The sequence below is a fragment of the Nannospalax galili genome, unplaced genomic scaffold, assembly GCF_000622305.1.
Source record: "Nannospalax galili isolate Female #2095 unplaced genomic scaffold, S.galili_v1.0 scaffold183, whole genome shotgun sequence".
NCBI lineage: Eukaryota > Metazoa > Chordata > Mammalia > Rodentia > Spalacidae > Nannospalax > Nannospalax galili.
In genome coordinates, this window is record NW_008350555.1 from 2,388,546 (window position 1) to 2,412,294 (window position 23,749).

Here is a 23,749-nt window from a genome sequence, read left to right on the forward strand (position 1 = left end):
TCTTTAAAACAGTTAAATTACCCAGGCTTGGTGGTGCATAGCTGTAATCTCAGCATCTGGAGGCTGAGGCAGGATTGCAGTTTGATCTGGGCTGCTTAGTGAGAAGCTTGCCTGCAAACAAAAAACAAAACCAAGCCCCTCTTAAACCTATACTTGGAAGCCTTTCTGTTATTTGCTGTCTGTACTTCCTCTGGCTCCCCAGAGTTTGGTTCACTTCTCCCATAGTAGGTATCCCTCTAGGTACTGCATGAATGTATAATGGCACATCCTTGGCAGCAGGCATCACGTGTTTTGCCTGTCCAGCCCCAGCAAATTGAGAACATAGCAGATGCTCAGGAAACGTTTGAATGGATGAATACCCATATGTTTATTCCTTGTAAATGTGCTTCATGAATTTATGAAATTGTATAATTTCCATGGGAACAGTTGTTAAATTTTCTCTCTAGTCTTTTCTCTAATACATGTTATATACTTCATTCTATCCACAGATTCATTGGTTGAACTCTTCTTTTTAATTTTTTTAAAAAAGAATTTACTTTGATAACTCAGTGAATTTTGGCATAAGAAGACAGACTTGAATATGAGATTTCCAAGTGGATAATGGTCTGATGTATAATTGCTGATGAATTGGAAGCTGTGGATGAAGGGTGGTAATCACAGTTTTAAAGTGTGATTGAATTTTTGCTATTGATGGGAATAGTAATGCCTGGAAAATTAGAAAGTCTTGTTTATATTTTAGGCTGTTTGATCAAGCAAATTCATTGTTGTTTTGCCAGTGTGTGTCTTGTTATAGTTGTCTTAGCATTTTTTTTCAGAATGCTGTGCTTAATGAGACAGTAAAACTTGCTTTTCTGATGGCTGGGCGTGGTGGCGCACACCTTTAATCTCAGCACTCAGGAGGCAGAGGCAGGCAGATCTCTGTGAGATCAAGGCCAACTTGGTCTACATAATGAATTCCAGGCCAGCTGGGGCTACAGGGAGACCCTATCTCTAAAAGACCAACAAAACAAAACAAAAAAAACCTTGCTTTTCTGTTGATAAGTGTATCTTTGAGAACCAGCTTCCTGTACAAGCTGTTTGCTTATATAGCATTGTTGCTGGTGTAGCTGAATAAGAATACTTCATAGTTGTGATTTTGCAGTTCTTATTTTAAAATAAATTTTAAACATTTTGTGTGTGTGTGTGTGTGTGTGTGTGTGTGTGTGTGTGTATGCACATGTGGAAGTTACAGGCCAACCTGCTTGAGTTGGTTCTTTCTACCATGTGGATCATAAGAATTGAATGCAAGTTGAACTCAGCCATCCTACCAGCCCTGCAGTGATAATTTAAGTTGCAAAACTTCTCTAGCTTAAGGTTCTTTGTAATTCTGTAGTGAGTGTGAAATTTGAGATTAATTTCCTGTCCCCACCTAAGATAATTCTTTCTTTAATCAATCTCAATCTCTCTCTGTGTCTCTCTCTGTCTCTGTCTCTCGTTTAAGACGATCTCATGTAACCTTCCTCTAACAGCAACACCGTATGTAGCTGAATGACCCTGAGTTCTGATCTTCCTGCCTCTATCGGTATGCACCACTGCACTCGATCTATTGGTGGTGGTGGTGTTTTTTTCTTTTGAGACAGTGTGTCACTATGTAGCTCAGGGTGACCTCAAACTCTGTATTCTGCTGCCTCTGCCTTCCTACATGCTGGAGCCACAGGGATTGCTACCACTCTTGGCACCTCTGTCGTCTATAAAGCACAAACCAGTGTGCACAATTTGGGGAGGTCCTGGGAAGAGACTAGAAGGCAGTTATGTATGCCGTGAGTATACTAGAAGAAAGCAGCTTCTGTGTAGGGCAGACTGGAGCACATAAACTGAGTCCTGGCCTTTGCTCTCCTGGCTTGACTCTTGAATAAGTCAAGTCATTTCATTTTTCTAAGCTTCACTGGAGTCATTTGTGAAGTGGACATAGAAATATTTACCTCACAGAGTTGTGAAGATTCACTAAAATGTTTGGAAGTGCTTGGCACATGGTAGTATTTATTGAATGAACAGAGCAACAATGAACTATATGGAATCACATAATTTTATTTATTTATTTATTTTTGGTCTTTTTGAGACAGGGTCTCCCTGTAGCCCCAGCTGTCCTGGAATTGACTATGTAGACCAGGCTGGCCTTGAACTCACAAGGATCTGCCTGCCTCTGCCTTCCGAGTGCTGGGATTAAAGGCGTGCGCCACCATGCCCGGCTTTATTTTTTATTTTATGTGTATGTGTGTATTGCCTGCATGTAAGTGCACCTGTGTCATACAATGCCCTCGGAGGACAGAAGAGGATGTTGGAGTCCTTGGAACTGGAGTTATGTGCAGTTGTTAGAACCTGGGTCTTCTGTAAGAACAGCCAGCGTTCTTAACTGCTGAGCCATCTCTCCAGCCCAGAATCACATAATTTTAAATTTTAAAAGAAAAAATAAAAATAACTCATTCAACTCTCAACTTTGGCTGTGTGTTAGAATCTACTGAGGAGCATCTTAAAAATACTGTCTGGCTGGACGTGGTAGTGCACGCCTTTATTTCCAGCACTGCAGAGGCAGGAGAATCTGTTAGTTTGCCAATCCAGTGTACATAGTGAGTTCCAGGCCAACTGGGGCTACAGGGAGATCCTGTCTCAAAAACACAAAACACAAAACACTAATGCCTGAATCTACCCCAGAATAAATCAGGATTACTAGATTTGGGCAGAACATAGGTAATATACCTTTTTGGTGGGTAGGGCACTTAATATTTTAAGGTGTAGTCAGGGTTGAAAACCTTTGGTTTTTATCTTCCTTTTTTAAAAATCTTTTTTTGTGGTTGGCTAAAGTGTAGTCAGACTAGAAAGGTTGTAGATGCAGTTGAGGAAAGTGAAGCCCATAAAGATTAAGTAGCAGTTACATTCTTTTCTGGCCAGAAAGGCCTTGTCAGGAATTAGGGTTCCGAAACTGCAGTGGTGTTCCCCTCCCTTCTGCATCAGCAAGCTGTGTAGGTATGACCACGTTGCTTAAGGGCGTCAGCCTCACTGCTCTGCCTCAGGTCTTAACTCCATGGCCAGATGGTGATGTGTAGGCCAGCATGCTGTTGCTGTTTTCCACCACCAAAGTAGAGTAGATCTTTGTCCTCACTGTCGTCTCCAGTCCTTCCCAGACCATACGTATTCTTTCTGACTGTGAACTCAACAGCTTCTATTCTAGCCACAAAATCACCATGGAAGCCCCTTTCTCTTTACACGTTACTCAATACAGGTGGTTGATTCCTAACTTGTAAGTGTTGCTTCATCTACTTCTGGTCCTGTCCCAGGTTATACTGTGACGACTATTATATAATTGCCATAATTGCATATTAGTGGCTTTCTGATCCTTTGTGTTCCCCAGGTTGACATATTTCTCTGTTGCTTTCAATCTCCTACACCCTTAACCCCTAGTCTTGAAACACGTGATTCTTAGCAGATAATCTTGCTTCCCACTACAGTGGTTTTCTTAATGTATATTTTCTGTTTTCTTTCTTGCATCATCTTCATCTCATTTTGGAAGCACAACTATCTTTAAACAATAGTTGGGCAAAATTAACTGTTTTTGGTTATACATTTAGCTATATATTTAACTTGTTTTTTCTTGTGAGACAGTGAATTCTAGGCTGGCCATGAACTTGTGATCTTCCTGACTTAGGCTCTTAAGTACTGGAATCAGAAACGCACCACCACACCTGGCCATATACTTTACTTTTGTGCTTATGTTTTTCAACACATTCTTTGCATTTTATTCTTTTTATTGTGAGATAATTCATTGTAAAATTAAGCCGGTCATGGTGGCACATGCCTTTAATCCCAGCACTTGGGAGGCAGAGGCAGTGAATCTCATAGGCCAGCCTGGTCCCAATAGCAAGTTCCAGGCCAGCTGGGGCTATAGGGAGACCCTGTCTTGAAAAAATAATAATAAAATAAAAATAATTAGGAAGTATTGAAAAGTCACTACTTTGGGCTTGGTGGACTATGCCTGTAATCTCATCACTTGGAAGGTAGGGACAGGAAAATCCAAAGTTTGAGGCCAGGCTGGGCTACATATGAAGACCCAGTTTTAAAAGTAAAAAGTCAGGGCTGGAGAGATGGCTCAATGGTTAAGAGCACTGGCTGTCCTTCCAGAGGACCCAGGTTCAGTTCCTAGCACCCATATAGCAGCTAATGACTTTTCTAACCCCAGTTCCAGTTGCCTTCTACTGGCCTCCCTGGACAATGCATAGCTAGTGCACTTGCATACATGCATACATGCAGGCAGCACTCATACGCATAAAATAAAAATAAATAGGTTTAAAAAAGTCACCATAGCCATTAGAGCCAGCACTGGTTTTTAAATTGTATTTATTATTTTTAATTTTTTTTGTGTATGAGTGTATTGCCTGCATGTATGTAAGTGCACCTGTGTTGTGCAGTGCCTGAGGAGGTCAGAAGAGGGTGTTGGCACCCCTGGAACTGGAGTAATGGATGGTTGTTAGCTGTCATATGGATGCTGAGAACCAAACCTGGGTCCTCTGCAAGAGCAGCCAGTGCTCTTAACTGCTGAGTCACCTACCCAGCCCCCAGCACTGTTTTTGTTTGTTTGTTTGTTCCTTTCTTTCTCTCTTTTTTTTTGGGGGGGGGGATCTTTTTGAGACAGGGTCTCCCTGTAGCCCCAACTGGCCTTGAACTCCCTATATAGACCAGACTGCCCTCAAGCTCACAGAGATCTGTCTGCCTCTGTGCTGGGATTAAAGGCAAAGGCATGTGCTACCATGCCCAGCTAGTATCTATTGTTTAGAGATCTTTATTTAGGGTGTGGAGATGCACTCCTTTAATCTCAGCCTTTGAGAAGCAGAGGCAGGTGAATCTCTGCTAGTCTATATAATGAGTTCCAGACCAGCCAGGGCTACATAGCGAGACCCTATTTTTTTTTTTTTTAAAGAAAGAAACCTTTATTTAATACCTTATTTAATGATCTACATTCTTTTAAAAGCTGTCTGAAAATTCCTAGATATTACCTGGTTTCTTTAATCAACCTCTTATTGAGTATTTAGATTACTTTGGCTTTTCAGTTTTCTAGTCAGTTGTAGTGGATATCATGGGAACAGCTTTGTACAGTGATCTAATCTTTAGTATGTATTCTTGGGAGCAGAATTGTAAACATTCTAATGAGCTTATTTCAACAAGGTAGCATTTAGAAAGTTGCCTAGCATGTGCCATCCAGAGCATGAGTGCCCATTTCCCCACAGCCAGAGGTGAACAGTATATCCTTATAATTTTTATTTCTTTGATTACAGTTGAGAGCCAGGATTTTCTCTATTTACTGGTCATTTCATATTGTTCTTTTGAAATTGTCAAACAACAATTTTGAATTGTCTTACCAGTTTTTCTTCTAAGCTTTCTTTGTTAGTTATGGGTTTGTAGGAGCGCTTTACAAATTATGGATGATCCTTTGCCATATTTTTCCAAATATTTTTATGTTCCCCCCACTCAAGGTTAAAGTAAAATTTCACCTCATAAAATATTGTTCTTTATGGTGGTTGACTTTTTTGTAATGTATGAGTTAGTTACTTTTCTGTTGCTGTGGTAAAATAGCATGACCAGAAGCAGCTCAGAGAAGGAAGAGTTTATTCTACCTCCAGTTCCAGAGGGGGAGTCTAGAATGTCAGAGACTATATGGCAGGCAGGCACAGCATAGAAGCAGGAGACTGAGACATCCCATTTCAGCTGCACACAGTACACACAGAACTGGAAAGTAGAGTGAGGCTATAAACTCTCAAAGCCCACCCCCAGTGATGTACTTCCATGTCCTAAAAGTTCTACTTCCCCAAGCAGTGCCACCAACTGGGGACCAAGTGTTCAAATACATGAACCTATGGCAGACATTTTTCACTCATACCAACACATTATGTTTAACTATTCCTCTATAGCTAGAAATTTTAGGTTTGCCTTTTACCTTTTTGGTTTGTTTTTAGCCAGGCTCTTGGAACATAGCCCAGGCTGGCCTCAGACACACTTCTGTTTAAGCCTGGAACACAGAATGCTGCCTCAGCCTTCTGAGTTTTTGGATTACAGATGTACCCCACCATGCCTGTCTTATTTTACGTCATTAAAATTAATGCCAAAGGGAAAATCATACATGTAGCACCTGTTCTTCTCCCCCCACTGCCCCCTGTTAATTTATTTCTCCAGGATAACATTCATGGGTAAAAATCTCAGGGTCAAAGGTCAAACTTTCTGCAGTATTTTATTTTCATCCATCAGCACTAGTAGTTCCCATGTTCCACTGCTTCTTAAAAAAATTTATTATTTTTATTTTATGTGTTTAAGTGTACCTGTATTGTGTAATGCCTGTAGAGGTCAGAAGAGGGCGTTAGATCCCCTGGAGTTAAATGAATGGTTGTTAGACACCATGTGGGAGCTGGGATTTGAATCCAGGTATTTTGCAAGAACAGCCAGTGCTCTTAATTTCTGAGCCATCTTTCCAGCCCCATCCACTGCTTATTTTGACCGTGTGGCAAATTACTTAGCCTCTGAAAGTTGTCTTCCATTCTAGTTTCCCTTGATCCTTCTGCTTTTTTGTTTGTTATTTTTTTTGAGACATGTTTTTCCTGTAGCTCCAGCTGGTGTGGAACTTGCTATGTAGACCAGACTGGCCTTGATCTCTGCCCGCCTCTGCCTCCTGAGTGCTGGGATTAAAGGCCTATGCCATTGTGCCTGGCATCCTTCTGCATTTTTAAGTAGGTGTTACAACCTCTGTCCCTGTTAATTTTCCACATATCAACCTACCTATCTTTCTGTTCTAGAACTCCCTGGTCATACCTGTATTTCTCTTTGTCTGACAAATGATTGTCTTGTGGCTTCCCAGAAGGACTTCAAGATAAATAGAACATAAACCAGTTTCATCTCCTTCCTGCAACATCTGCCTCAGGGGTGTGTGTGTGTAAAGTTTTGCAGTCACTGTCTACTCATTCACTTACTCAGTGAGTTCCTAAACCCTCTTGGCTGTTCCTCAGCCTTCCCTCTTTTTCTTTCTGCTGTCAATTGTTCATGCTTTTGTTACCTTTTTAAGAACCTTTGTATTTGTATTAACATGTATTACATAAAACAGTTGATTTCATTATGATGTTTTCATGCATGTATATAATGTACTTTGCTTTTGTGACCTTTCATTTGGAGACTGCTATAATAGCTTCTGTTTTCTTTGCTTTCAGTCTTGCTTCTTTATATTCTCTCTAGTCCATCCTGTGTAATGTTTCTGTATATTAATACTTACCTATTCAAAAACATTTTAGATACCTACATGGCAGGGGAGATATGATCGCCATTTCCCAGGGCGAGGCTTACCCATTGCACTCTGAATGTGTGGACCCGTGTGATTTCTCCGAGTGTGGGAAACTCAGCTGCATAATTTTTGGAAGTGGGGGATTATACTTGATCTCTCCCAAGGGGGAAAAATAAAAAATAAAAACATTTGGCCTCCATTTTCAATCTGATGCATTCTAATTTTATTTAAAATAAAAATATTTTTATTTTATGTATGTGAGGGTTTTGCCTGCATGTAACTGCACCACTTGCATGTAGTGTCCTTGAAGGCTCGAAGAAGTAATCTGCCATGTGGATGCTGGGTTCCAAACCTGGGCCCTCTGCAAGACCTGTAGATGCTTTTAACCTCTAAGCCATCTCTCCAGCCACTGTTTTTTTGTTGTTTTTTTAAAAATATTGTTGGTTTGTTTTGAGGCAGGGTTGTATTTAACCTAAGCTAGCCTCTTACTATAAAGCTGAGGATGACCTTGAACTCTGATCCTCTTGCCTCTTTCCAAGTGCTGGGATTACAGACATGTGCCTCCATGCCCAGCTTCAATCTAATACTTTCTTTTGAAGTTTATCACCTATTTTACTAAAATTAATATTCTAGAGACAGAGAGATGGCTCAGTGGGTAAAGGCAATGAATGGCTGGAAAGCCTTAGGACCTGAGTTCAGTCCCTGGAACCCACATAGCAGGAGGAGAGAACCAACTTCCCTGACCTTTACTTGTGCACTGTTGTATGAGTGTGCCCACAAGCAGATACACACAAATAAATGTAATTTTTTTCAATTAATATTCTACCACTGTATTTTCTGTTTGCCTTACTCCTTCAGCCTGGGCTTGTTTCTTTTCTTGGGAATAGATTTAAATATTATTTTGTTCCTTTCAAGTAGTTTAAGTAGTATAACTTTTGCTACAGCATTTGGGCCTAGATGTTCCACATGGTCAGAATTATGTCACATCTCCACTTGTTGGCCCTGAGACCAGCATAGCATGCTCTTTTTTTGTGGGTGTGGGGGGGATTTTTTATTTTTTTGGTGTTTTTGAGACAGGGTCTCCCTGTAGTCCCAGCTGGCCTGGAACTTGCTATGTAGACCAGGCTGGCCTTGAACTCACAGAGATCCTCCTACCTCTGCCTCCCAAGTGCTGGGATTAAAGGCATGCGCCACCACGCCCGGCCCAAGCATGCTCTTTTGTAATTAGATGGTTCTCTGTTTCTTTGCTGTTTAGTAGACTTTAATTGCATGGATTCATAGTATTCCTGTTTATAACCCTTTCCTACCTCGTTTTGTTTTTTTCTTTCTTGGTTAATTACTTCCATCAGTCTCTTGCCTGTGGAAGCACACTTGAATTTTATAGACTGCTTGTTTAAACTTGAAAATATAGCCTTTTTTTGTCAAAAGATTTTTTAGTTTTGGGTGCCTTCTGTCTTTTAGTACTGCTTTGTAGCTGGGCATAATAGTGCACGCCTTTAATCCCAGCCCTTGGGAGGCAGAGGCAGGCAGATCTCTGAGTTTGAGGCCAGCCTGGTCCACTTAGGGAATTCCAGGTTACCTGGGGCTACAGGGAGACCCTGTCTCAAAAAGACCAAAAAAAAAAAAAAAAAAAAAAAAAAAGATGCTTTGCACAGTTCCAAGTGTTAGTAAATGCTTGACTACTTGGAATTAATTGACATTTATCAATAGTTTTATTTGCTTTCATATTACTTAAATTGAAAATCTGGGAATCAATTTTGCACATTTTTTTAAAAATTAGTGCTGAGGGTGGATACTTTAACACTGAGCTACATTCCTAGCCTGGGGATTGGTTTTTAGCTTTGCTCTTCCATATCCAATTAGTCATTGTAATCTGGAATCTAACCTATCCTTTCTATTTCTGTTGCAAACTTCAGACTCTTCAACTTTCCCCTCCACTCTTGTAAAACCTTTACAGCTGTATGTGTGTATTCTTGTCCCCACCCCATTTTTACTTCTAGAGCTTTATACCTTTACTTAACATGCCTCGTTTCCATTTTGTGTGGGCTTTTCCTCCTTTTTTGAAACTTCACTTGTTATTTCAAATATCCGAACGCTAAATCCTTTGTGCTGTGCTGTATTTAAAAAAAAATCTTTAGCCTCCTAACAGCTTTGTTGATATTTTTACCATAATACCTCATTGTGCTCTGTATTAAGACTTGTGTATATGGGGGGCTGGAGGGACGATTCAGTGGTTTACTGTCTGCTCTTGCAGAGATCCCAGGTTCAGTTCCCAGCACCCACATGGCAGCTAACAACTGTCTGTAATTACAGTTCCAGGGGATCTGACACCCTCTTGACCTCCAGAGGCATTGCACGATACGAGTGTACTTACATACACATAGGCAAAACATTCATACACAAAAATAAATAAAAATTTTAAAAGCTTTAAAAAACTTGTGTTTACTTTAATTCCCAGTGTTTGGTTAATTTGTTTTTCATGCAGAATATAAAGCCTTGTGTGGAGTGAGCAAATCACAACTATTTTGAATGATACTAAAGAAATTATGTTAGGGATGTGATGACAACTGAGTCTGTGGCGATGCTTGATGCAAAATCAAATTCTGCTGGAAGGTGCACGTGGTGTCCAATTCCCTCTGCCCACTGTCCTTATGGCAAGAATTCTCCAAAACTGCTGTTTGGAAAATCCTAACAAGTTTATTATACTTGCTAACTGAGCTTGGGGTGCTGGTTTACTTACAGAAGAGTGGGCACCCTCCCATTCACTGCTGTGCTGGAAAATCCAAACCCACACATAAATCCTTCTTGGCCTTCTTGGCTTATATATCCTTAGCTCCTATCCCTCATGCACCTAAGGTCAACTGATTGAGTGGGATGGGTAATGGGCTTCCCCCTGCTTGATGCCTTCTGCAGAGCATGGTAAAGAGGTGGGACTATAGCTTGCTCTCATAATGGTTGGAGGAATTTTCAGGTTACATGCCACCCATTCTTCTAGCTCTTTCCACTCACCTCTTCCTCAAAATTGGAGGGGGGTGATAGGTATGGGATGATCTTCCCATTGTGCCAAGGCACTGGACTTTTGGGTCTCTGCATTGTCTTTGTCGTGGGCTGATGGCTCATTTTAGTAGTATTCTGTCTACTGTAAAAACACAAACAACAGGAAGTGTTACAGGTTTCCTTGTGGGTCCAGCCCACGAGGGACTGCAGGGAACGAGGTTCTGGGTGAGGTGGGGGTGAGCGGTGCGGAGTCAACACACAGACACTGGGAGTCAGGTGGAAGCAGGCAGTCGGTGAGGTGCTGGGAAGGGCAGGCCTTATACATCTCTCCCCCTGCCCTCAGTATCCCATAAGCTGGTGTGTTGCTCCCTGATAGATCCCCTCATCCAGGCTGCTCGCATCATCAGTCTCTAGGTCTGGGGGCAGATTATAGGTTGGCTCTTTTGCGGAAGTGTGGGCTGTGCTCTCAAGGCTGCCTGTGTTTAGGTCTCACACTTCAGCTCCTACATATCCATCCCTTTTTATTATAGAAAGTTCAGTGGGAGCCAAGGTTCTTTGCCTTGACATAGTTAACCCCACCTCAGAGGGCACCCAGCTTGATGCCTGTCTTAGGTTGTCCTGACCATCAGGATCTTACTCGTTATTGACTACCAGCCCTTGAAGGGTGTGACCTCTGGCATGACCATGGGAGGGAGGAGGAGGGCAAGAAGTTACACATCCGCTTCTCAGATATTAGCAAGCCAGACCTGCCGGACCTCACGGGGGGGGGGGGGGTGTCAAAGTCTGGATCCTCGAGCATCTTGAGAACCTGATACACCGAGTAATTTACTTGGTTTTGTCTGTGGAAGCGTAGAACAAGGCATTTTATGAACAAGAAAAGGATTAAGACTATGATACCCAAGAGCAAATAAATAATGATCCATGAAGGGTCAAATAAATCTTTTAATTAAGTTTGACCAAAGTTTGTTGAGGAACCCAGAGTTCGTATCTAATGTCTAAGCCTGTGTATAATTTAGGGAGATGATCTGGTCAGTGAGCAAGATGGAGTAGTTGAGAAACTTTTGGCTCCAGTGGCCATGGATGAACTGTGAGAGTTCCATCCTGGCCCTAGCAAGGTTATCTACTTTGTAAGGTGTGAGACACAGGGCTTTGACCCGTGGGTCACAGGCCATTAGCGTCATTTGTTTGATGATTGCCATCTCCCCTTTGAGGAGGTCTACCTGTTGTTGGCCTGGAAGAAATGGCCTGGAAGAGGTGTTGATTAATAAGAGATTGAGTGTGTAAGACCGTAGAGGTTTTGGATACGACCTCATTGAGTGTTTCCACAGTAGTGGAAGATTGAGTGATAGCAACAGCAGCAGTGGCGGCAGCCCCTAAGGAAAAGATAATGGCAGTGACAATTGCCATGGTAATACCAAAATCTCTCTTGACCCAGGGGAAGGGCTGGATAGCCGTCTGGAACGGGAACCCAGAGTGCCGCGGGTTCGTACACAAAGAGAACAAGAGAGGCAGGGAAAATCCAGCATGCTGAGAGAGTGCAGTTAACGAGGGAGCAGTTAAGGGTATCCCCTGGGTCTTCCGAGAAATTAGCAAGGAGCAGAGCAAATGGTGGTTGAACACAAACGGGTGAGGAGATCAAATGGGAGATGTTAACAGAGACTTCATTAGGTGTCCAAGTTGGGTCTGTGACACCCAAGGAACCCATCTCTGAGTTATCACCTGTATATGTACCATTAAAGATGGTTCCACCTAATACAAAGAAGAGAGGATGCAAATCCAGGCAAGCTGCTGGCCTGCAGAGCTCCCAGGCCCCCCTGACAGTGTCTTTATGCCTGTGGTCAGGGTAGACATAGGAGTAAGGGTTTGTAGAGACAAGGTGTCTCCAGGCTGCCAGGGAGGAAGCCTGTGGGCATCCATCATAATCTGTAAAGAGGAGTGTACCTCCAGGAGTGAGTGGGAGGCAGTGTTCCCATGGAATAGGAAAGCGCAATGTGGTGGGAAGTCTATGGGTGGGAGGGCACTGGGTCCATGGAGGACGTCTGACCCTTGGGGGGGAGAGGTGGTGGCCCCAGGGGACATGAAGGACACTGTAGTCTCTGAAGTGTCGTTTACTAAGGGAAACCAGATTTTGAGGCTCCCATAAGGACCCCTGGCTCCCGTTTCCATGAAAGTTGCCTGTTGTGATGTTAAAGAGGAAGTGACAGTGAGACGCATTAGGGGAGGAGGGGTTAAGGGCTGGCCTGAAGCAGAGTGATTCTGCAAGGGACCATGCGCTGTTTATGGGAATGGACGCATGAATCAATTCCATGGTGGGGAGACCGAGGGATTTATTAGTAGTAAAGAGAACTGGGACAGTGGGTGACTGTTCATCCACAGGGAGGATCAGAGGTGGCAAGGGGACCAGTGCCCAGAGATCTGAAGCCTGGGGAGAAGCACAGCCAAAGGACAAAAGGGTACCAACGATAACGAAGCTGGAAAAGGATGTCATGGCTTATCAAACTCACAGTCAGGCCTGGTCTCTAGATGGGTTTCTGTAGCTGGTCGGATGTCTCTTGATGGAATCCAGATGGGGGCCGTAGCGTCCTGTGGAAAAATACAGGCGTATCCTTGTCCTTGTGTCAGGATGGGGGCTGGTTTCTGCCACAGGGATGAAATAGGATCCCTCCACCTAACTAGTGGTAGAGGTGTAGCCCGAGGCAAAGAGGACCAATGTTTGTATGCTGAACTGAGACCCCAGTCGTCCAATGGGAAATTAAGGTGGAACAAAGCCTCAGTAAGGGCCAAATGGGGGTCACATTTGGCCTCAGCCGAGGGGCTTTTAGCCAGGAGGAACTTAAGTGTCCTGTTGGTCCTTTCGACAATGGTTTGTCCTTGTGGGTTATAGGGAACACCAAAGGTATGTTTGATTCCCCAGGAGGAAACAAACTTATTGAATTCTTGAGAGGAATTGAGTGGGCCCATTATCAGTCTTAAGCACCCAGGGTACGCCCATGATTAACATGGTGGATTTTATAGCTTTAATGGCATGTATAGTCTTTTCCCCTGAGAGCGCTAAAGCATAAGTAAGGGAGGAGCATGTGTCAACTATAACATGAACGAATCTCAATTTCCCAAAAGGTGGGGGTAGTGAGTCACATCCATCTGCCAAATGGCACTGGGTATCAAACCACAGGGATTCACTCCTCCCCTGTTAAGGGGCCTGAGAGGCATGAGTGGGGCACAGGTAGCACATGAGCGGACAGGTGCTTGCATTGGGACATGGGGATTTCTGGGAGGAGTTTATGAATACTCTGAGGGGACAGGTGAAATTGTTGATGTAAAGCTCTTGCTTGTTCTAACAGGTTAGACTGGACTGTCATGATCAGGGCATCTGTGGCGGTATTCCCCCAAGCTAGGATTCCGGGAAGGGATGTGAGCGGATATGTGAGATGTACCATGGGTGACTTCTATTTTCTAGGCATTCCTGTAGCTTGACCATAGTGAGGTGGAGTGGCATGGAGGAGTTTTTAACATGAGAAAAGGCGATGACCTTAGCAACCCGAACAGCATAGGTGCTATCAGAAAAGAGATTTAGGGGTTCGTCCTGGCACTCTGTTAAAGCTTTAAGTATAGCAAGAAGTTCTACCAACTGGACAGAGCCAGGATTAGGGACGATGTGGGTGATGTCCTTTTTTCCAGGACGATGTGTCAGGGCCCCAAAGTTCTTATTAGCATCCGAAAAGGCAGTGGTTGCTTGGGGAATTGGGGCAAAAGAAGGAGTGCCTTGTAATTGCCTTATTACATTGCCTTGTAGTAAGGCAATAGCCAGGGGAGTTAAATTAATCTTTGCTGAAGGGCAGGTGGGGCCCTCCAAGAGAGAAAACAGCGCCCTCAATTCTTCCAAGGGAATGGGCAAGAACGGTTTAAGCCAATTTATGGTGCCACAGAGTTGTTGAAAATTGGCTAGTGTATAGACCAGCTATGAATTGAAGGCAGGGGCCATAGGGTGTATGCTGGCCGAAATGGTATGCCCCAAAAAGGCATAAGGAAGCACCTCCTGTAACTTATCTAAGGCGATAGACAAGCCAAGGGACGATAGGCGGGAGAGTAAGTCTCTGGTTACCTTGTGGAGAAAGTGTGGTTTAGGGTGGGACACCATAATGTCATCCGTGTAGTGAATAAATTGTACACTATGAGGGATGGCTGAAGTGGCTCGTGAGACAAAAAGCTGACAAATAGTAGGACTGTTTCTCATTCCCTGGGGAAGGACTTTCCATTGATATTTGAGGGCTGGCTTGTGGAAGTTTGGTTCCCAAACTGTAAAGGCAAAGTGATCACGATCTTGGGGTGCCAGCAGGATTGAGAAGAAGCAATCTTTAATATCAAGTGTTGTGATATAATAAGGAGGAATGGGTGGGGCAAGTTGGCCTGTGTCGAGCCCATTTTTTCCATTTGGTCATTAATGGTGCGTAAGTCTTGAAGCAAGCAATCTAAAATGGCCATTTTTCTTTTTAATAACAAATATTGGAGTATTATATTTGTTAGTGATGGTTCCAGATGTCCAAGGTCCAGCTGTTCCTGGACCAAATTTTTGAGGTTAGACAATTTAGATTCTATAATAGGCCACTGCTCCACCCAGATCGCATCTGTTGAGATCCAGGTAAGGGAGATCGGTGTGGGAGACTCCTTAGGGGATGTCCCAGGGAGGGCGGTGGCGCTTAGAATTGGGGGTGCTGGTCAGGGCTCCGATTTCTCCCAGAGAGGCCATTTATCATGGGCTGTGACATCATCATAAAATGCCTGATTGTCTGTGGTAAGGACCACGCCCATGTCCTCCAGGACCCCACAAGTTGCAGGAGATGTTGGCCACTATGGGAGTGAATGTGCCCTTACTCCTGTGTAAGTCCTTACAGTGTACTGGGTGGACGACCAGCTTTGTGTCCTGGCTGCCCCCCACTCCCTTAATGGGCAGGCCAGGCTGATAATTTCCAATGGGGGAACCAAAGAGACTTGCTCTCAGTGATGATGGTAACATCGGCTCCCGTGTCCACTAGGCCCTTCACAGCGATCCCATCCAGAAATAAGGTCATTAGGGGGGAATGATTAAGAATCAGAAGGGTCCATAAAACCTGTCTTGTTCCCCCTCTTACTTGCAGGCCTGAGGGGTGCCCCGGGTGGAGTTTAAAGGAGCCGAGTCCGATTGGGGCCGTGACCTACAATCTTTTGCCCAATGAAATCCCTTTTTGCATTTGGGGCAGCAGGTCTTGGGAAGAACTCTGTTGTTTGGGCAGTCCCTGCGGAGGTGTCCTGTCCTCCTGCAGTTCCAACAGCCCAGAGAGGGTGGGCCTTCCTTGTAATAAGAGCACCTCTAAGGAGGTGGTCAGGGCCTTGATGGGCCCTGTCCTGGGGTCTAGGTCTCTAGTGGCGAGTACCCATTTATGAATATCATTGTGGATAGGCTCGATAGCATTGAGGGTAGGGGTATTTAGGCCCTCCCATGCCATTTGTTTGATAAGCATATCGTGGGTGGGTCCAGACTCCACCCTCTGTTCCACTGCCCTGGTTACATGGGTGAGGAAGTCCGTGAAGGACTCCCCTGGCTGCTGAATCAAATTGTGAAAGAATGCCTGTGGGTCACAGGGGGAGCAACATTTAAGGGCCTTGAAGGGCAGGTCACTAACTTGTTGGTTATAAGCATGAAGGCCAATAGTGGACTGGGAAATGGGGTCAATATATTGTCCACGACCTGTGAGCATATCCAGAGTAATATTAAGGCCATATTGAAGGTTGAGACATGCTTGATTTTCAGCCTGATTGTTGTAAGCTGAACGCCAGCTCAGGAAGACTGAGGGGTCCAAAACCACCTTTAATAAGTTATACCAATCGTAATGGGTCTGTAACTGCATGGCCCATTGGTAGAGAACTTGCTCAAAATATGGGGAATCGGGGTCTGATTCATTGGTGGCTTTGTGGATGAGTGCAAGGTCTGTGAGAGCAGTGGGCACCCATGGCTGTTGTGCAGCACTTGGGCCGACATTAGCCGGAAAGGCAGACAATGGCCGGCAAGGGGCAGCAAGGGGTGGGTGGGCCATGGCGGGGGGTATAATGAGTGGGAGGTACATTGGAGCAGGCGGAAAATTGTTCCTTCCAGGGGTACTGGGGTGGTGGTGTCTCCAATTGTTGTGGCTTTGAAAGCGGGGTCTGAGGTAGAGGCAAGGGGGCCCCTTCCTCATCTGGATCGACCTCAGGGCTGGTTCCCATATCAAGGTCAGCACGGGTTGAAGTAATGGCAAGGTCTACACTGCCCTGATCCTGACAATGCTTATTGTGGGCTGAAATGACTCTTCAGGGGAGGAGGACTTAAGGCTGGCAATGATGGCTAAAAGGATTGGGACAAACGAGGCAGGGGGAACTACTCCTGATCCTACTTCCCTTTTTCGGGCCAAGAAGAGGACCCGCATCCAGAGGTCAGGATCCCACATATTTTTGGGAGAGACCCAAAGGGTCAAGTTAGTGGCTTCATCCCAGAAATTTTCAATATCTTTTGGTTTAGCTTTCAGTCTCTGAGTTCTAAGGAGTGATTTGAGTGCTGCCGTTTGTGGCTCCTTGCACTTTGGTGGTCAGTTGCCCATCGTGGGAAAGTCCCATGAAGGGAAACTCGCCACAAAAGTAAAAGGCAAGAGTGACTACCAAAAGGGCACAAATGAAGCAAACAAGGACCGTGAGCCACTTGGACGTAAACTGCCCCGACATGAAGAGGTGTATCGGATCCAAATGTGTTGTGCTTAGTGAGGGACTTCTGAGAGCCATGACCACCCTCGGCCATATGCTCACACGGTGTCTCCGGGACAGGCAACAGGATGACCTGAAGCCTGGGCTCTGAGTTCGGGGTGGATCAGTCCTTAAAGTGTGAACTCATGGGGACGAGCCAAGGAATAAAAGGTGCCGTCCACGCGGCAGTGTGCCTTCCTGATTTAACAACAAATATGACAAACAGGGTAGAGGGGACAGAGGAGGGGGCCACTCGCTCACCCTCGAGCAGCCGAAGGGACAGACAAAACCCAGGGCCTACTCACCGAACGAACCAAAGTTGGGGGTGTCGCCAATGCTGGGGGGGGCAAGAACCCTGTTTGGGTGCCAGCTGTTGAAGGTTTTCTTGCAGGTCCAGCCCACGAGGGACTACAGGGAACGAGGGTTCTGGCCGAGGTGGGGGTGAGTGGCGTGGAGTCAACACACAGACACTGGGAGTCAGGTGGAAGCAGGCAGTAGGCGAGGTGGTGCAGACTTGTTTATTGCTGGGAAGGGCAGGCCTTATACATCTCTCCCCCTGTCCCCAGTGTCCCATAAGCTGGTGTGTTGCTCTCTGATAGACCCCCTCATCCAGGCTGTTCACGTCATCAGTCTCTAGGTCCAGGGACAGATTATAGGTTGGCTCTTTTGCGGAAGCGCGGGCTGTGCTCTCAAGGCGGCCTGTGCTTAGGTCTGGCACTTCACCCCCTACAAAGAAGCAAGAACATGTAAACAGCTACTGCTATAATAACTATGGGCGTAATAAACACAGATGCTTAGATGATACTTTAGTAGGTGCATCACATCCATGTAACAGCACAGTTGCAGTGGCTTCTCCACTGGGGCCTATAACCTCCCCTGCCACAGGAGATTGGCCTGGTTTACAATACCAGATGTGTGTTCCACCCCTAGGAGCGGGCATTAGGTCCATTGAAAATTTGCTGGTTGTATATACACTAGACGGGCCACTGTTGCATCAGCAGGAACATCTTGCTTTGCATGTTGATAGTGCAGTACACAGCACACATTGAATTCTCCCTCAGCCATCTGCATAGACTGTGCTCACGTCATGTGGTATCTTTAGCAATAGGGTCTTACTGTCCACTTCTGGTATACAACCAACATTATTGGCAATGGCCTTTATTGTTTTGGGGACCTCTAGGGCCCCTTTGGCCAACAGCTCATAGGGAGGCAACCCACCCCTAGTACTGGGATTTTCATTTAACAAGCATATGGCTTCTGGAAGGGCCTTTTTCCACCCCCATAGGAATCATTCTGCGCTTAAGGCTTTTAACTGTTCCTTTAGCAACTTGTTTTTTTCTTTCAGTTAACTGTGCTCCTGTAGGGTTGTAGGGAAGGTGGAAATAACAATTGAACCTGATTATTTTCAGCCCAAACTTGCACATCAATATTTGTGAAGTGAGTGCCTCTGTTGCTATCAGTCCTCCATGGGCACCCATATGTGACACTGAGTTGGGTAAGGCCCTTAATAGTAGCCTTACTCATTTCTCTCTTGCAAGGAAAGGCCTGTGGCAGTGTCCACACAGGTGAGAGCATACTTATACCCTTTGCTGACTGGCAGGGCCCTATATAATCTACTTGTCAGGGGAAGTTGACTTATGCACGTGTCCCATCATGGCATCCATCCTTTGGGGCCCTAACCAGGAACACACTTCACAGGCCTGGATGTCAGAGTTTTTTTTTTTTTTTTCTTTTTTTGTCTTTTTGAGACAGGGTCTCCCTGTAGCCCCAGCTGTCCTGGAACTCACTATGTAGACCAGGCTGGCCTTGAACTCAGAGATCCTCCTGCCTCTGCCTCCCGAGTGCTGGGATTAAAGGCTTGCACAACCATACCCGGCTCATGGAATAAGCAGTTTTTACAGAAGTGGGGGTGGGACTCATAATAAATTCCACCTGTTGCAGTGCTTTGTACACAGCCAGCAGTACTGGGACTCTACCCCTCTCCATGATTGGGACCAGAACCCAATTAGGATGGTCTGCTTGGGTTGTTGCTGCCATAACCCCACCCATAGCCCTCAGGGCTCCTGGTGACTTCCAAGAGAAAGGGACACCGATGCATTCGGGCACACAGCTGCTTAGCTTGCTCAACCAGTACCTTGGCCTGCTCAAAAGCCTCTTGAGCCTTTACATTCCAATCCCATGTAGCAACTCTCTTTATTAGATTATACAGGGGATGGGTGACCTGAGCAAGGTGAGGTATAAAAATTCGCCAATACCCTAGAAATCCCCGAAATACCTGTAACTGTTTGGCATTTATTGGTACAAGTTGTTGTAAGAGTTTTTCAACTGCTGCACTGGGTATCATGTGAGTTTTACCTGACCATAAACTCAAGAATTTTACTGCTGCACCGGGCTGTAGTACCTTGTGCGAGTTGATTCCTCATCCTTTCGAGATACTTCAGGTGCACTTGCATGCCCCCCAAATGAGCTTCCAAATCTGTAAAGCACTCAGAAGTTAGCATTATGTCATCTATATAGTGGAACCACCTTATAGAAGGAGGCAGGGTAATAAGACCAGGTCCCAGGCCACCAGCCCATGACAAATTGTGAGGCTGTGGAGGGAATCTTGGGGAAGTACTCTGAAAGTCCATTGTCATCCATTCTACATGAATGCAAATTGGTCTTGGGATTCAGCAGCTAGGGGAATACTAAAGAATGCATTATTGAGGTCCACACAGCATGGAAGGACCCCATTTCCTGCACCATCTGTTCAGTTAGCAGTGCAGTGTTGGGCACAGCTGCATGAAGGAGAGGTACCACCTTATTTAACTCCCTGTAATCTACAGTTATCCTTCAGGGGCCATCTGGCTTCCTGATAGGCCAAATGGGACTACTGAAAGGGCTCTGGGCTGGGTGGATAATCTCTATCTGTTCTAGTTCCTGGATGGTTTCTGTAATTTCGTCTTGACCCCCAGGCAGCTGGTATTTGTTTGATATTCACCACCCTCCATGGGGTGGGCAATTTGACTGGTCCCACCTTGCCCATCCCCCAAGTAATCACTTTTACTGTTCGCACTGTCAGTTGAAACTCCCATGGTAATATGTAGGGTGTGACCCAGTAGGGCATCCACCCTTAGAATGTTCTCTGGCAGGGGAGAGATGCACACCTTGTACTCCTGGGTGAGATAATTGCCCACTCCCAGAATGAGCCTAGTCCGCTTTACCTGTATGGTTTTATCCCCATGCCTGTCCACTGCCATCCACTGGCCCTGATGTTTTTGGGGATTGCCATGAATTAATGTACACTCTGCTCCAGAATCCACTAGGGCCCATGTGTTTTGAATATTAGTGGGGGACCAATAAATCCTCAATTCAACATGTGGCCTCTGGTTACCCAGTATGGCCCTCACCTGTGGACACCCTTGGCCACCCCTTCAAGGAAGTGGCTGCCCTCATTCCATGAGGCTGCTTTCCTCGAGCAGGTGGTGCAGTTGGAGTCAGCTGCACCTCCTGGTTTCCAGTTTCTCTTACTCCTATGTGTATTGCTTGTCTGGTCTTAAAGCCCTCCTTAGGCTCACCAGCACAGTGTTTGGTTGCCTGTCAGTTTTGTCCCTAGCAACTACGGCTCTGTGCACATCCATCCACATCTGTGCTCGGGAGACATGGAGGGCCCTTTTGCCAAGTTCCTGCCCTTTTCCCATGTGTCTTCTTGCTTTAACACCTTTTGAACCCTGTTTACATGTTGGTCTAAATCTGCCAAGGCCTCACCTGTCTCATACAGTTCACACCTGACTACAGGGCTTAGCACTGCTACCAAAGCTGCATACCAGTCTTGTGGGCCTTGCTGAATCAGTTTCTTAAGTCTCTGGTAAAAAGTCTAGGCCTTTGAACTGGGCATCAAACACAGCTTCCCTCATAACCACTTTCCTCAACAGTGCCTGTCCTTCCTCTGTGGTTTTCCAGTCTCTGGTATTCATGGGAAACTCAGCTGGGGATAACCACCTGTCCCTAATGGGTCATATGAGCCAATCCATCATGGACTGATTCCCTCATATTGCGTTAAATTGTGAAGTCTTTGTCTCAAAGAGGGATGAGCGGTTACATTGTTTAACTTCTCTGCTCCTTAGTACTTAAAATGATTCCATCTGCCTCTGTGTCCCATAGCCTCCCGAGCCAAGTGGCCAAAGGCTCCTTCATTGCTTGTTTAAATATATTTCCTACTTCTAACAGCTCTGGTGCTGAGTATTCTTTGATTACCAAGGTCTCTTGCACTGGGCTATTGTTAAGACCTCCATCAGCATGTTGAACCATGGATTTTCCCTTTCTTTGAATTAAAAGTCTGACCTAAGGGGCATCTCCCACTATCTCTAGGTCACTTCCTTCTTCCTCACTACCGGACTCCTCCCAGGGGTTCCAGGTTTTAGGGTCCCAGAATGGTCCTTGTATTATCAATCTGATCTGGCCTTTTTTCCCTTTTGACCGCCTAGATATAAAAAAACGGCACGCCAACACCTCCATCTCTTTTTCTCTCTTACCTAACTTATTGGCAAGGTCAGGCCAGTATGGATGAGGCCAGCCTCATATCTCTTTCTCACTCAGTTCTTCTTTAACACCTTCAGTTCCCTCCAGGCTAAGGCCTCCACTTGGGGCACATTTCTTATTACCGATAGCAGTGGCCAAACAGCCTCTGCAGCCGCTTGTTGACATTTCTGTCCCTGGTGTGCTACTTCCAGAGCTTGCAAAATCTGTTCTAGACCTTTTGCTGTTTTCAAGGTATCTCCATACTCACATGCTGGCCCCCACTGGTCAAGCAGGTGTGCTGCCCTGTACCATCCACAAGGCGGCTGTCACACCAGGATTTCTCCCATTGACCTCATCTGTTTAGGTGGCCTCACCCTACTTACACATTTCACTGTCCACTGCATTAGCCATGCCACTGTGGCTACCCCCACCAAGCCTATGTGGATGACCCACCAGGTTAACATTTCCTCGGCCCACTCTTTCCCCTCACCCCACTTTACTTTGATTGTTGGTCTTTTTCCTCACATCAGGGACATTATCGTTGCTCTTCCAAAACTCATCCTCAGTTTTGTCATATTCTGCCAGCTACACCAATTGTAAAGTCAAATTAACTGCTGGAAAGCACACGTGGCATCAGGTTCCCTCCTCCAACTGTCCTTACAACAACCTGAGGAAAGAATTCTCTAAAACCACCTTTTGGTTTGGAAAATCCTACCAAGTTTATTGGACTTTCCTCCCCCCACCCCTCCACCCCCATTCATGGCTGTGCTGGAAAGTCCACACCCAAACATAAATCCTGTGGCTTCCTGACAGCCACCAGCAAGAGACCTGCCTCATAGCTTTCTCAGCTTATATACCCTTAGCCCCTCCCCAGCTAAGTTCAACTTATTGAGTGGAAGGGGTAATGGGCTTCCCCCTGCTTCACTCCTTCCAAAGAGCATGGTAAGGAGGTGGGACTATAGCTTGCCATTTGCCATCATAGTGGTCAGAGGAACTTCCAGGTTACACATGGGCTTCTCCATCTTCACTTTTTTAAAAAAATTTTTTATTATTTTTATTTTATGTGTATGCATGTATTGCCTGCATGTATGAAAGTGCACCCATGTCGTGCAGTGCCCGCAGAGGTCAGAAGATGCCGTCGGATCCCCTGAGTTAGGCACAGTTGTTAGCTGCCATGTGGTTGCTGGGATTCGAACCCGGGTCTTCTGCAAGAACAACTAGTGTTCTTAACCACTGAGCCATCTCTCCAGCCCCCATCTTCACTTTTCAAATGTTACCCAGCCCTTTCTTTAAGCTGCTATCACTGTACCACTGCTCCTGTATACTTTTGGCAATGATGTGGGTTTTAAATCTGAATTTTGTTGATGGCAAAAATATTCGCATATCATTTTCTATTTACAAAACAGCTGTGCTATTTGGAGAGCGAAGAAACATATATTATTATGACATACTGAGTTTTTTAAAAATAGGAACTTCTATGCTCAGTCCTTAGAATTCATAATTAGATATAGCTAAATGGATTACAACATTTGATTGTCAATCTAAAATCTGTGAATCTAATGAAGTACTTGATATATAGGGAGCATTTCCTGTTTTCTCTGAAGATTGGCAGATTTTAAAGATGCAGTCTTTGGTTTTCAGCAAACTCCAGATTGAGACGCTGCTGTTATTTGTAACTGTGGCTCATACTCAGCTGTACATTCTGCCATGTCTAATGTAAGCATTTTTGCAGGTGCTGTTGGGAATACATAATTGTAAGGAATACTGTTTTGTTTTCATTAACTGCTAAATCTGTTTTGAATGAGCGGGTATCCAATTTTTTTCTCTTTTCTTTTTTCTTTAATGAATTTTAATTATTTTTATTTTTTAGAAGCATTTCATTACAGCCTTAACATACCCAATAACAGTTTCCAGAGCAAAGATACATCTCTTTCAAAAGTGGCTATAAAATTTTTAGATTCGCTGTTCAATTAATACAGTTATACGATATTGAACTCAATATAAGCCCTGTAAGACATAAAATGGAATGAGTTTTTAACCTTTAAAACAAGATCTCTGCTGGGTGTGGTGGCGCACGCCTTTAATTCCAGCCAGCATTTGGGAGGCAAAGGCAGGTGGATCTTTGGGAGTTCAAGGCCAACCTGGTCTACATAGTGAGTTCCAGGAAAGCTGGGGCTCCAAGGAGAACCTGTCTCAAAGAGACAAAAA

General features: G+C 44.9%; 1 protein-coding gene and 1 pseudogene across 1 annotated transcript in view; both read left to right on the plus strand.

Annotated features, from left to right (window-relative positions):
- The window catches only part of Plekhf2 (pleckstrin homology and FYVE domain containing 2), a 51,404-nt gene that overhangs the window by 1,984 nt on the left and 25,671 nt on the right, over positions 1 to 23,749 (plus strand). The window lies entirely within an intron of this gene.
- On the plus strand, positions 7,305 to 7,456 carry LOC115072853 (annotated as a pseudogene).